Raw genomic sequence first — 9,439 nt, 5'->3', positions numbered from 1 at the left:
GATACACATTGCGAATCATGTCACGGGAACCGTACCCGAGATCTACAATACGCTTAAATTATTAAAGATTAAATTATGGTTGGGTCACATAAATGTACCCCCGGATTTTACTAATAAAGAGTCACGACTACGTCACGGGAACCGTACCCGTAGCTATGACAATTATTTAATTAATGCGCCTAAAGCAAACTACGAAAGTTCAAGGAAATTTCTATACTAAATTTATATTTATGTGAGGGCCATAGATTATAGGATTTTTATTTGTGTATGGCACTCCCCAAATTATTTTCTAAAGGAATTAGCTCTTGATCTAATTTTGTGAGGGTCATGTATTATAGGTTTTGTTTGGGCACGGCACACCTCAAATTATTTTAAAAGGTTGCACTTAAAGCAAACTACGGATGTTCGAATTATTTTCTAACTATCCTTGAGATTTGTTGTAAAGTCAAGAGCTATGGAATCAATTTATCACCCAGGCTTCACTTCCAAGATTATAAGCAAACTGGGCAGATTTATCTATACTAAAAGATTCCCTGCTACAGGCATAGTGAGTTAATTACTGTATAATTGAAAAAATAGGAAGAAATTCGAATGTCCTCACTACATTGGAATCTCTAACACGCTGACACACATATACACATAACGACAAAGAATAATAAATAAAAAGAGATCAGTCTTTACATTCATATGTGACTAACCTTCACACATTCATTCTGCTAATTAAGGACTAAACATTAGTCATTAAATTTTACATGATTGACAGTGAATAAACAAACATCAGAAATACACACAAACAATACACGTACATACACAACCTACAAGAAATAAGCATGAATCTCTAATCAGTTGCACAGAAATTTCATGAGACACCACAGATAAAGCCTTAGCTCTCTATATAAAATCTTTGCATTTCCTCCAAATAATCTCAAAGTAGGCAAGTAAGCAGCTAGCTCTTCTCACAAATATATATATATCTTCACATAAAGTGGCATCTAGAGGAAGTGGCTTTTGGAAAAGATATGTATCATTCCATAACTACTCCTCCACCGATATCACCTTTTAGCATAAAGACTCCAACTCCACTCACTATTCCAGATCCCGTCTATGAAACAGGGAGAATTTGGGCAGTAAACAACAAAGAAGAGAAAAGTCCCCTTGCAGATGGAATAGATAATAGTGTAATCAAAATTCTAACTTTACTAGTAAATAAATAAGGAAAGGAACTTCCATAAACGAAGAACTATCATATAAGACCAGATTGAACTGCATCATGAGCTGGGACAGAAATAAAGAAATACAATAAAACAATTGCACGAGCGCTTTTGAAGAATGGGAGAGATAGCTAATAAAGGAACTAAAAGAAAAGGAGAAGAAGTGATTAACCAACCTAAAACCACGCACATCAATAAAAACACACATATACAAATACACATTCTGCTATATTTTGATAAGAGAAGTAAAACAATTTAAACCCCTCACCTAGATTCATTAATTTTAAAATCTAATTTGAACTTATAAGGCTTCGTCTCAACTTTCAGTAAATCTCCACAATAACATTAGCAAACCATATGAATGATTAAAGGTAATGAGTGTGTGTGTATGTGTAGCCGTGAATTTTAGAAGCACGAAATGACACAACAAGCCAAGAACATTTTTTAATCTTTCATTGTTAAGTTCAAATGATCATTCAAGCGAGTTTAAACATATCCTGCTGGATAAACAAACAATGTCATTTCATCACAACCTTTAATACATCAATAAAACAAACAACATGAGGAGGTAGATGTTTACCTTGAAAACAAAACAAGAGAAGGAATAAGACCAAATAAAGGTCAAGCAAACCAAGAAGAAAGCAGCAGCTTCTGACGGCAAAACCAACAAAATCAGCACCTCTAAAGCTCAATCAACTTTGATATCCCCAGAATTATAAACCGAAATTTCTCTTTTTCTTATCCGAAACTTTCTTCAAAAATATGTTCTCTCAGAATCTGTATCAATTTTTTTTGTTTTTTTTGTATTAACCAACTCGAACAAAAGAAATCAGAAGAAAACAAAAATCTCGAATCTGAACAAAAGAAATCAGAAGAAAACGACAAAAAAACTGAAAAATCTCACAAAAGGAACTCAAGAACTCTAGAAAGTTTTTACTCCACTAATTTTTCTAAAAATTTTTCCTTTGATATTTTCTTACCCCTTAAACAAGAAAACTCACCTTATATATAACCCTTAAAAATCTCGAAGCTTCTGCCCAAAAATTCGAAAAATCTCCTTGTTTGTGAGCGATTTTAGGGACAAATGGAAAGCATGGATTGATTTCCATCCATCCACGACTCCAATTCATCCAGCAAAACACTCAATAGTACAATTATCGTGCAAATTCGGAAGGCATATTCTTTTTCTCTGACAGAAATCCATTGGAATAAAGTGACGTGGAGAGAAGGGACCCATTTGAGTGAACTCGCCTGCGTTTTAGGCGAGTTAAGGTTTGAATCGGCGAAGAAGATGAACAGTACAAGGGGCCATCGTTTCTGTATTTCCTAGGTTTAGGGTTTGAATTGGGGGGGAAATATTAGGATGTTATATATTAAGCGAAATGGGCGGGTCAAACAGGCGGGTTTTGGGTCAGATTTTTTTTTTGGGCTGGGGCGGGAAGAGCGGTATTTGGGCTGGGGGGATTAAGACAAGGAATTTTTACATTCCTATGCTACATAGGAAACCTTATTACCCTCAATGTTTAAGGTTTGACTTAATTACACTTAGTATACCAAATTACCAATTCTATACCATAATTAATTAAGGGTATAATTAATTGTACATTATTTACTCATTAATTAAAGGAATCTGTACGTTTCTCTCTCCTAACCCCTCAGTCCCACCCACGTTTTACCCATACTCATGTTTTTTTTTACCATTTTCCATCTTCTGAAACTAAATTCTCCATCTAAATTCACAGAAAAGAATAGTATTCACAAACGTGAAGGCGAAATGTGCACTACGAATGTGAAACAAAAGCAACAGAAGCATATGACCAACAAGCTTCGCGCAACAACATCATGATATTTCAGAAATAAAAGATAAGCGGACATGAATTTTGACCAGTTTATGATTTTTAGAAGCCTTAGTAGAACTACTTTGCTTTCCACACAGCCATTAAAAAGCTTTGAAGCTTTGAATTCAAATTTGAATTTTCAAAAATCATTATTTGTTTTGATTGGGTGTTGTTGTAAATAATTGGGAATATGTTTTGGAGTTTATACCTATATTTTGAGGGGTTTTGGTGAAGATTTAAACTTGGTTTTGGCTGAATTTCAGATTGAAACTCGAAGAAGAAAAAGAAGAAGAAGACATATTGCAGAAATTGTAGATAAATTGTAGATAAATTGTAGTTACAGTTGGATTGATCAGAATTTCAACTAAATACATCTTCGCCGCCGTTGACGGCTTCCGACGAGGAAACTCCTCTGTTCTCTACTTCTCCATTCTCCATTTCTTATTTTTACTTCTGTTTTACTTTTTCTATTTCTAATTTGAGTTTCTTGATTTCGCACACTTTATACACACATTTGATACATCAAAAATATGAAGTAGTTGCAGTTGGATTGATTAGAATTAAAAATAAATAAAAGAGATTTTTACATCCTATGCCACATATATTTCAAATTTTATGGAAGTCTGATTTTACGGTAATATCTATAAAATTCCTACATTTATCTACAAATAAACTACACATCAGTTTTATGATGTATAAAGTAATATTATTTTCATAATTATCTACAAAATTACTACATTTATACTACAATTAAACTACAATCTATGTTGAAAAAATGTTGACTACAAAATTTTTCTCTTCATCTACAAAAATTCTACAAATATACTACAAATCAGTTTAAGTATGTATAAAATAGTATTATTTGTAAGGGTATCTACATAATTACTACATTTTTACTACAATTAAACTACAATATATGTTTAAAATCTATAAATTATCTACAAAATATCTACAAACTGGGTACATTGAATTTTTAATATCCTAATTCCCATTCAATTGTAGCATAATTGGGATTTTTGACATAATTGCATTTTTCCAGAAGATTTGTAGAAGTTTTCATCATTTTTTTATTTGTGAAAAACAGAAAATAAAGCATCTACAAACAAAAAATAAAGCATCTACAATCAGAATACAAATAATCTACAATTTGTGCAATATGTTTTCTTCTTCTTCTTCGAGTTTCAATCTGAAATTCAGTCAAAACCAAGTCTAATCTTCACCAAAATCCCTCAAAATTGAGATATAAACTCCAAACCATATTCCCAATTATTTTCAACAACACCCAATCCAAACAAATAATGATTTTTTGAAAACCCAAATTTGAATTCAAAGCTTTCAAGCTTTTTAATGGCTATCAATGGTAGATTTGTAGCGATTTTGATTTAATGACGAACTGAGATTTTGATTTGTAGCGATTATGAGAAAAAAAACGGAACAGAATTTGATTATAAATTGAAGATAATTGATTTCCGTGATATGATTTGATCTCCTTTCCGTTTCAAAACATGAATTTAATGTAGAATCAATCAATCCCAAGATTCTTTCTTGATTTTTCGCGCGTTATTAAGGGAAGATTCTGCCCTATTAATTCCTAATAAACGAATGGTACATAAATTGTAGGAAAAATGTGGACTAGGCGGGTAATTTAGATACTATGCACATATTTGGTAATAAAGTTTCATATATGGTATAGGAAGGAAAAAATACCTTAAGACAAATTAAAGTGCAGCCCAAATGTTAGACCCCTTCAAATTCGTTTTTTCTCTATGTCTTTTATTATTTTTTTAATCTCTTTTTTAATTAAAGAAAAATCCTAAATTAATCTAAAAAGTGGAATTAAACTAGTTGCCTAATTACAAAAATTATAAAAATTAACTAATCCTTAAATTAAAAGTGAAAAAATCAATAATCTCAAAATAAGAGGAAAAAAATGTCAAAATGGGCCATTTTTGTGATTTTTATTTAAATAATGAAAATAATTAATTAATCCTAAAAATGTAAAAACAAACCTAAATGTAATGCATGATATTTTTTGGCATTTTTTCATGAATTTTAGTAAAATTAAACGTGCACAGAAATGCAAACAATTAATAAAAATCTACAAAACAATTCCTAAAAATGGCAAATAATTAAGAAAAAAATCTATTTTCTTGGGATTTTATAGGAGTAGTTCGTATAGGGCAAAAATCACATGCTCACAGTTGCGTTCGTGTTTTCGAGCAAAGATAAAATGAGCAATTACGAGGTATTTTTGTCCATTTGAAACTCCATGACAAGCATCTTTTGAAAGAGTTTGACCGAACCTTGTTTCGGAGGTTGCATGCATATCCTTAGTTATAAAGAAATCAAGTCAGTGTAGTTCTGGAAGTTTTGGTAGGTGGGGCTACCGGGAAACTATGATTTCACTATTGTTGTTGTTGTTGTTGTTGTTTCTGCTTGTTGAGATCCTTATTACACCGAAATGAAAGATAAAAAGTTAAACTAGTTAAACTTATCATCTACAAGTTACAAGATTCCTATCTATAAACCTTCTAAAGCTTGATCTTGAGTCTTGGGTGGTTCTTCCTGCAGACTCTGATCTGAATCTTGATACTCGTTAGCTGCAATCGTTGGTTCATTCTTCTTTATCTTTTCGTATCAAGGTGGGACAAGCGAAGCTTGTGACTTCAATCAAATTTTGAGTAGCCCGCATCTTTTCTCCGCTTCTGCACCTTGAGTTCAACTTTTTTTTCTTATTTCTTCTTTTCTTTTATTGGGTTGAGACTTCTTCTTTTGGTCATCTCAAACCTTGTGCCTCAGGGTGAAAACCTGTTTAGGCACCAAAGCAAACAAACGAACAAAATTTTTCTGCCCCAGTTTTCACTAGGAAAATTTCGTGAGTTATTGTAACAAAATCTAAACTATTTCTTTATTGAAAGCAATAAAATCAGTATTGTGTATCCTTGGTAATGAGAGATTAGGGAGTGGAACCCTATATCTATAATGAAATCAACTAGGGATTGGGGGCCCTAAATTAGAAAGGCTGCCAGGTTATGCTAGAAAAATGGTCGGGTTATGCCGGAAAAGAAAAAGGTCCTCGGGTTATGCTGGGGAGGTCCACGGGCTACGCCGGGAAAGTTATTGGGTTATGCCGGAAAAGAAAAAGGTCTTTGGGTTATGCCGGAAAGGTCCACGGGTTATGTGCCAGGAAAATCATCGGGTTATGCCGGAGAATAAAAAGGTCTTCGGGTTATGTCGGGGAAGTCATCGGGTTATGTTGGGGGGGTCCATGGGTTATGTTGGGAAAGTCATCGGGTTATGCCGAAAAGAAAAAGGTCCTCAGGTTATGTCGGGGAGGTCCACGGGTTATGCTGGGAAAGCCATCGGGTTATGCCAAAAAAGAAAAAGGTCTTTGGGTTATGCCGGGAAGGTCCACAGGTTATGCTATAAAAGGTCATCGGGTTATGCCGGAAAAGAAAAAAGGTCCTCGGGTTATGCCGGGGAGGTCCACGGGTTAGGCAGAAAGTCATTGAGTTATGCCAGAAAAGAAAAAGGTCTTCGGGTTATGCCGGCGTGGTCCACGGGTTATGCCAGGAAAGTCATCGAGTTATGCCAGAAAAGAAAAAGGTCTTCGGATTATGCCGGGGAGGTCCACGGGTTATGCCGGGAAAGTCATCGGGTTATGCCGAAAAAGGTCCTCGGGTTATGCCGGGGAGTTCCACGAGTTATGCCGGAAAAGGTCCTCGGGTTATGCCGGGGAGGTCCACGGGTTATACCGGGAAAGTCATCGGGTTATGCCGGAAGAAGGTCCTCGGATTATGCCGGGAAAGAGAAGATCCTCGGGTTATGCCGGGGATTAACTAGGGAATGGAACCCTATAATGGAAAAGACTACTAGGTTATGCTGGGAGTGACTAGGAAATGGGACCCTATCTTAGAAGAACGTAGCTAGAGATTGGGGACCATAGGCTACCATGATTTTTGGAATTTTTCTTCTTCTTGTTTTTATTTCACTTTTAATACTATTCAAGAGAATGCATGAAGAGTTTGAAAAGGACTTTACTTTTTGGGTTGACTTCTGCTGCAGGACCATTCTTGATCTCTGCGCATCTTGCATATATTGAACCTGCTTCTTGCGAGGCTATCTTAGATTGAACCTATTTTCAAATCAAAGAACAATTTATCAGTTTGAAATGGTGGTTGGTTTTGTGGCCTTGATTGTTTTGATTAATTGATCTCGGCCCAACTCTTTTGCTGAAACCCTTTACTGCTTGCTGGCTTTCTGGAGACCGATTTCTCTTCTAAAAGCGGATATCTTGAGTTTTCCTAGAATTTCACATGACGGTTAACCCTTGAGGCTTGGTTTTTCATTTCACTTCGCCTTTATGGGCACTTGACTTTGAATTCTTTCCTTTTCAAGAATTTTCAACTCTGAAGCATCGGCCATCATGGCCAATCGAGGCCGACTTGATGCACCTGCTGAGGCTGAGTGCCTTTTCCTGAACTTTGCTTTTGCTAAGTAGAACCCTATAAAATCAATCTTACCATCTTTTCTTTATATTAGTTTCGGAGGAGGATTAAATCGAAAGGGATTCAAAGAAAAGTGAAGAAAGTACAGGAAAATGAATTTAAGAGAAGTGTCCCTTTCGGGGGAGGAAAGAAGGACTTATCTGGAGTGCATGCAGATTTCAATAGACATGACATACTTTTTGGACTGGATACCCGATCTGTGCAACCACCCAATCTCGCAAAAACCCTTCATAATCCGTATCTCAAAACCGAGAAACCTTGCCAGGACTCTTGTCAACCGATTGTTGTAAGGAATTTCCTTTTTCGATCAATGGCGCCCTTTGCGGGTTTTCGCCAATGGACCTCTCTCATTTCTCTTCTTACCGTCTCCTTATAGTGCTCTTTGCGAGTTTTCACTAACAAGACTCTCATTTTCAGTTCTCTACTCACCATCGTTTTACGGTGCCTGTGTGGGTTTTCACCAATAAGACTCTCTCATTTCATTTCTCTCGACTTGTTGCATCAGATCCAAGCAACCGCATTCTATGATCCTTGAACATTCTCGCCGATTGATCGGAAGGACTTGAACAGGGTGTGGGGTAAAAAGAATTTGGATCGAATTACAACTTTGGAACCATTCAGGCGGGATCATCGCCGAACCATTATAACATCTGCCTCAGTTTCATTTTGGGGGGATTTGAATTTTTGTTTTGGTATGACTGAACCCCAGAGAGAGGCTGCCTACGTATCCTTTCGGAATCAAGTCGAACGTAGTTCAGGGAACTTTGTTTTTTGATTTTCTTTTGTTTTGTTTTCTCTTTCTTTTTCCTTTCCTTCTTTCTCTCTTTTTTTCATTTTCTTTGTCTTTTCTTCCCCCTTTCCTCTCTCTCTTTTTTTTCTCCTTTTTTTTCTTCTCTTTTTTAATTTTTCATTTTTTAACTTTCTTGTTTTTTCTTTTATAACACTTTCAGGTTTCAAAGAGGGTAATCAAAGAAGAGTAACCGGCTCAAAGGATTTGCAAAGGGTTGATAGTATTTGGGTAGCGAGAATGAAAGCCTTCGTCATCCCAACCGTAGAATATTAATACTATATGGAGGACCAAACATAGTACCTTTTGGCTGTATTTGCATTGACAGTTGTTATAGGGACATTTCATTCGATGTGTCCCAAGTACAACGCACTCTTTTGGCAGTACTCTTGTTGCAATGTACGGATCTTTCCAAACTGAAGCCAATTTTTCTTTAGTTGTTCCAACTCTTTGTTTTATTTCCTTAAACTTATCTTCATTGCAATCTAATTCTTGATTCATTATTTCGAAGTCTGACAACGTTTTAGGATCTGGGCATGAAGTCCGCAAGCATGTCATGTTTTTGAAATCTGCATTTAACAGAACTAAAAAGAGTATAAGAAAAAATGACAAGATATAGAAAAGAGACATTCCTGCACAATGAAATATTAATTTCATTTGATTTTTGATTTTTTTTTAATTTTTGAAGATAGAAGGGTTTACATCGGAAAGTAAGACAATAAAGTAAAACATACGGATCATACCCTGAGATAATCCGAACACAGAAAGGACAGCAAGACTGGCTACTAAAACTCCCATCTGATGGGAAACTTTCATGCTTGGCGACCATTTTTTGGCTTTTCTTCTGTCACGGCAATGGCTGCAATGGGCTTCAGTGCCGGATCAAATTCCTTATCTTCACAAATCATTCCGACTATTGGCCCGCTGTTGTGGGCAGGCAACGGATTGTTCATCACATCAGGAGTTTCTTCATCCTGGAAAACAAATCTTTCAACTTCAATCAAATCTTCAACTGCCCTTTTGAGGGTCCAACAGTCTTCTGTACTGTGTCTTGCTGCTCCAGAGTGGTATTCACATCTAGCATCAGCTCGGTGC

At 35.7% G+C, this 9,439-nt stretch overlaps 1 long non-coding RNA gene across 2 annotated transcripts; it reads right to left on the bottom strand.

Moving 5' to 3' along the window:
• Nucleotides 1-656: 656 nt before the first annotated feature.
• Nucleotides 657-2,551, bottom strand: LOC107809296 (uncharacterized). 2 transcript variants are annotated; one of them, XR_001653373.2, is made up of 2 exons: nt 1,792-2,551; nt 657-1,154 (listed from the first exon to the last, which is right to left on the bottom strand). It is a non-coding gene; the product is annotated as an uncharacterized LOC107809296 (long non-coding RNA). The 2 variants fall into 2 exon arrangements; XR_012707488.1 differs by having other exon boundaries at nt 657-1,102.
• Nucleotides 2,552-9,439: the final 6,888 nt, after the last annotated feature.

Source organism: Nicotiana tabacum, chromosome 3, assembly GCF_000715075.1.
Source record: "Nicotiana tabacum cultivar K326 chromosome 3, ASM71507v2, whole genome shotgun sequence".
Taxonomy (NCBI): domain Eukaryota; kingdom Viridiplantae; phylum Streptophyta; class Magnoliopsida; order Solanales; family Solanaceae; genus Nicotiana; species Nicotiana tabacum.
The sequence above is the reverse complement of the archived record's forward strand: the minus strand, read 5'-3'. Positions and strand labels throughout refer to the sequence as shown.